At 52.3% G+C, this 5,562-nt stretch overlaps 1 long non-coding RNA gene across 1 annotated transcript; it reads right to left on the bottom strand.

Annotated features, from left to right (window-relative positions):
* Nucleotides 1-1,401: 1,401 nt before the first annotated feature.
* LOC128084730 (uncharacterized) lies at nucleotides 1,402-3,254 on the bottom strand. The gene is made up of 3 exons (XR_008208661.1): nucleotides 2,318-3,254; nucleotides 1,753-1,854; nucleotides 1,402-1,520 (listed from the first exon to the last, which is right to left on the bottom strand). It is a non-coding gene; the product is annotated as an uncharacterized LOC128084730 (long non-coding RNA).
* Nucleotides 3,255-5,562: the final 2,308 nt, after the last annotated feature.

Genomic DNA, 5,562 nt, shown 5'->3' with positions numbered 1-5,562 from the left:
ACCGAGCCACTCTCAGTGGTATTTGAGAAGTCGAGGCAGTCAGGTGAAGTCCCTGGTGAGCAGAAAAAAGGTGACAGCACAGCTGTTACTGCAGATATAAAGTGTGACCCTGGGAACTGCCAACATGTCAGTCTCACCTCTGTGCTGCAAAAAGTCATGGAGCAGATCCTCCTGGAAGGGACTCTGAGGCACGTTCCAGTGCGTCACCACCCTCTGTGTGAAAAGCTTCCTCCTAATAACCAACCTAAACCTTCCCTGTCTCAGATTAAAACCATTCCCCCTTGTCCTATCACAATCCACCCTTGTAAACAGCCGTTCCCCTTCCTGCTGTTCCCCCCTTCAAGTACTGGAAAGCTGCAACAAGGTCTCCCCCAAGCCTTCTCTTCTCCAGGCTGAACAAGCCCACTTCCCTCAACCTTTCCTTGTAGGAGAGCTGCTCCAACCATCTGCTCATCTCAGTGCCTCCTCTGGACCCGCTCCGTGAGCTCCACGTCCTTCCTGTGCTGGGGGCCCCAGGCCTGGATGCAGCGCTGCAGATGAAGCCTCACAAGAGCCGAGCAGATGGGGACGATCACCTCCCTCTCCCTGCTGGCCGCTCCTCTTTTAATGCAGCCCAGAACACAGCTGGCCTTCCAGGCTGCAAGCCTGCTCTGCTGGCTGACGTCCAGCTTCTCACCCACCAGGATCTGCAAATCCTTCTCTGTGGGGCTGCTCTCAAGGTGTTCTTTGCCGAGTTTGCACAAACATCTGGGATTGCCCCTTCATCAGCGACATTGACAGTGGGGTGGAGTGCACCCTAATGACACCGAGCTGTGGGGTGCGGTGACACACCAGAGGGACGGGATGCCATCCAAAGGGACCTCAACAGGCTGAGTAGTGGCACTTAGCAACGCGCCTTCCAGCCCAGAAAGCCAACCGTATGCTGGGCTCCATCCAAAGATGTGCGGTCAGCAGGCGAAGGGAGGCGGTCCTGCCCCTCTGCTCTGCGCTGGGAGGCCTCACCTGGAGGTGCTGTGTGTGGATGTGGATGCCTGCAGTGCAGGACAGACGTGGAGCTGTTGGAGCACATCCAGAGAATGGCCACAGATACGAACCGAGGGATGGAACGCCTTTCCTATAAAGACAGAGAGCTGGAGCTGTTCAGCCTGCAGAAGTGAAGGCTACGAGGTGATCTGGTAACAGCCTTTCAACACCTGAAAGGAAGAACAAGGAAAGATTTAGCCTAGATATGAAGAAAATCTTGTACAGTGATGGTGGTGACACAGCAGAACAGATTACCCAGACATGATGGATGCCCTGTCCCTTCCAAGGTGAGGAATTGGGGTTTGGGTGTCATACAGATTAGGAAACTAACAGCATCTCCAGACAATTAGGATGGAGATATCTGGGGCGAGGCTGAGTACAGCGGTCCAGAAGAGGACAAACCTTGGCTTCCTATAAAGATGAAGACTTATTACACCTAAGGGTGCACAGAATGCCCTTAAACAACTCTGCACGGTTGGAAGCAGTGCATAACAGCCCTGAAATAAAGGAAGAAGAAGTTACTCCATTCCAAAGATGAACACTCAGCCCACACTGCCAGGGAAGCAGTCTCCAGGTAGAGATGCTGCCCTTATGGCTTCCACCCCTTAAATGTGGTCAGGATACTAAATTATAATAATAAAAAAAGAAAAGAAAAAAATGGAGATTGCAGCCTGAAATAAAGAAAAAACAAAGAAACCACTTACACCAATCTCAAAGGCCAAAACTCACCCATGCTCCACAGGAGACAGCCTCCAGAGATCAATGCTGCCCTTACATCTGCCAGCACTCAAATGTGGTCAGGATGCCCCAAAAACAGGAAAAATCACAGCCCTAAAACAAGAAGGAATCACTCATCCTTTCTCAAGGACCAGCCCTCACCCCACGCTCCCAAGGAGACAGAATCTAAAGATGGACACCACCTTAAAGGCTGCCAGCCCTTAAGCGGGGTCAGGATCCCCCCAAAAACAAGATATTGCAACCCTGGAATAAAGACTCACTCACCCCGTTTCAAGGGTTCACCCACTCTCTAAAGGAAGCAGCCTCCAGGTGCAGTTGCTGCTCCTTCTGCTGACAGACCTTAAACGTGGTCAGCAGCCCCCAGAAAGTGAAATTACAATCCAGCAATACAGAAAAAACCAATGACCCCATTCCAAAAACAAACACTCAGCCCATACCCCAAAGGAAGCAGCCTCCATGCAGAGATGCTGCCCTTACAGCTTCCAGCCCTTAAAAGCAGTCAGGATCCCCAAAACCAGAAAGACCAGAACCCTGCAATAAAGCACCAATCATTCACCCCATTCTAACGAGCAGAACTCGCTCCCAATGCTCCCATGGAGGCAGTTCCCAAGCAGAATGCTGCCCTGGCTGTTCCCAGCCCTTAAATGTGGTCAGGAGCCCACAAAAAGTGAAATTACAATCCAGCAATAAAGAAAAAATCAATGACCCCATTCCAAAAACAAACACTCAGCCCACACCCCAGAGGAAGCAGCCTCCATGCAGAGATGCTGCCCTCACAGCTTCCAGCCCTTAAAAGTTGCCAGGATCCCTAAAAAGCAAAAGATCAGAGCCCTACAACAAAGCATCAGTCACTCACCTCATTCCAATGAGCAGAACTGGCTCCCAATGCTCCCATGGAGGCAGATCTCAAGCTGAATGCTGCCCTGGCTGTTCCCAGCCCTTAAATATGGGCAGGGAGGGGGTGGAGCCAAGCTCAGCCCTATCCGGTCCCACAGGTAAATTGCTTCCACCTGTGCTGGCAGGGCTGGCCACACCCCTCACCAGGTGCTCAATCACCGCTTCAGACTGTAAACAACAAAAAAAAAGACTAATAACGAGCAGGTGATTGGATCTGCCTGTCCGGCAAGGGGAGTTTTATCACAGGATGAGCAACAGTGGCACAAATATTTTGATTCAAGTCTGTCCTCAAAGGCATTCGGTAAAATTTCTAATAGATAGGGGAGCACAAATTTCAGTACTGATACAGCGCACAGATTTCAATACTGATACAGCAAGATGCTGAAAAGCTGTGTGTGCAGCCTGGACGGCAAAGTTGAGATTACCGGTGTGATCTTAAGACCGGAGTGAGTGCTATTTGCCAAACTAGTGGGGACAGCTTATGGCTCTCCAGTGAGAAATGTGTGTTGCTTACTTTCTTCGCAATTAAAGACCGTTGTGAAAATAATTCAGGATTCGACATCCTCAGTGGGTGAACCTGGCACCTGCCAGTATGGCAGCATGTTTTTGACTCAAGTATCAACCCTAAACCCCAAAGATACAGGGAGGCTGCAGTGTGCCTACTTCTGGCAGCCCCTGCGCTTCAGGAATCAGAGTTCACTGACGTACTGCAGTACCCCATTTCTGTTGCAGCATGACGTGGGATTTCTGAAGTTGTCACAGATTTGGAGAAAACACAAAACATTTCCAGAACGCACTCCCTGTATAACCCACCTGTCTATCCAGTTTGAAAACAGATGGAAGGTGGTGATTAACAATTGATTACTGGTGCCTGAACAGTTATACAGCTCTGCTAGGAGCTGCTGTCCCAAACACTGCTGACTTAACAGCTACTTGGCAAGCATGTCACTTCACTCCTGTGGAACCCAGGGCCCCTATGTGCCCCAGAACTCTTTCATGGTCCCATGATGGCCTCTAGAGATACTCAGATGTGTCCCAGAGCTATGGAGTGTGCAGTAGGCAGCCTGAGATATCATCAAGCCCTCTCCCAGCTCCTCAGCACACTCTGGGGTGTGATGGTGATGTGGCACAGGGAGGTGTCAGGTGGTGCGAGGTTATGGCAGTGTCACTGCAGGTGCCATTCGAGAAGCACTGTGGGGCAGATGAGCAGTGCCATCCTGAGCTGGCAGTGACGGTGACACCCAGTGCCACGCTGCTGCTGGGCAGCCACGTGGCTAATGTGACCGCAATGCTGATGCTGCACAACCACGATGAGGTCACACACAGGGCCACTGTCACCATCTGCCATCCCCTGTGCCATCCCCTGGGGATAGTGTTCCGCAGGGCCAGAGCCACCACAGTGGGGGCACCTGTCCCCGTGTCCACACAGTGTTCCAATGTCCCCAGTGTCCCCACAATGCCCCCCAACATTCACACAATGTTCCTTTCCATGTTCCCATGTCCCAATGCCCCCACACTCCCCAACTGCTCCCCAGTGTCCCCACATCTTCCAGTGTGCCCACATCTCTCAGTGTTCCCCCCAATGTCCCCACAGTGTCCTTCTCTATGTTGCCATGTTCCAATGTCCCCCAGTCCCCACTTCCCTTAATGTCCCCACAATGTCCCCAATGTCCCTACATCCCTCAAAGATCCCAGTGTCCCCCCATTGTCCCCCAACATCCCAAGTGTCCCCCCAGTGTTCTGCAATCTCCCCACAATGTCCCTACAATGTCCCTGGTGTCCCCACATCCCCCCCCAGGGGACGTCCCTGGTGCCCATCAACCGCCGAGAGGCAGTGGCAGCACTGGTGACAATGGGGATAGTGACATGGATGGCGTTGGTGACAGTGGTGGCCACACCATTGTGCCACATGAGCCAACCTGTGCTGCATGCCAACACCACATTCAAATCATGGGGACATGAGGGACAGAGGGACATGGAGACATGGCGACACGGGGATGTGAGGACATGGAAGGGATGTGGGGAGGATCACAGAGACATGGGTGGGACACGGGGATACAGAGGGTACGTGGGAACATGGAGGGAACATGGGAATGCAGAGGGGACACAGAGGGGTGTATGGGAACTGCTGAGTCATGGCCTGAACCTCTGATTGATCACCTGAGGCAAGCCATGAGTCAGCCAGAGGAGCACAGGTGAAGGCAATTCAATTCACCTGTGCTGCCGGAAGGGGTGGAGCCAGGCTGCACCTCTCCTAGACCTATTTAAGAGCTGGCTACGAGTGGGGAAGGATCTCTTCTGAAGATTGCCTCTTCTGGTGTTTTGTAGGTGAGCCCAGCATAAGGGTAAGCTTTCCACTTATTCTCTTTGTTATCATTGTCCACTTTGCCTAACTCTCTTGATTATATTGTGATTGCAACATCTTGATATCCATTAGGGGACACTGGGACATGGAGGAGCATAATGACATGGGGGACATGGCACGGGGCTACCCCCATAGGTGCTGGTGGAAGTAACAGCAGAGGTGACATGTAACCACTTGTGGGGCACTACACTGCAGCTAGGGGCCAATGTCAGCAGGTGGGCACAGGGGGACACAGGGGGCTGTTCAGAAGGGGATGGGGGGCAGGGAAGGGATGGAGGGACAGGGGGCAGCAGGGGGATGGGGGGATGTACAGATAGGAATGGCATGTGGGGAGGGATGGAGAGATAGCGGGGACAGTGTGGGGGGAGAGCAGGAATGATGTTGGAGTTACGCTGTGGGGTGACACCAGAGAAGTTGAGGTGATACCAGGGAGTGACAGTGGGGTAACACTGTTAGGGTAACATTGTTAGGATGATGTTGAGGATGTAGTGGCAATGTTAAGTCGTGGCTTGAACAGTGATAGAGCGCCTGGTGGGAAG

The sequence above is a fragment of the Tympanuchus pallidicinctus genome, unplaced genomic scaffold (genome assembly GCF_026119805.1).
Source record: "Tympanuchus pallidicinctus isolate F22 unplaced genomic scaffold, pur_lepc_1.0 scaffold28, whole genome shotgun sequence".
Lineage (NCBI taxonomy): Eukaryota > Metazoa > Chordata > Aves > Galliformes > Phasianidae > Tympanuchus > Tympanuchus pallidicinctus.
Note: the sequence above shows the minus strand (reverse complement) of the source record. Positions and strands in the feature narration are given on the sequence as shown.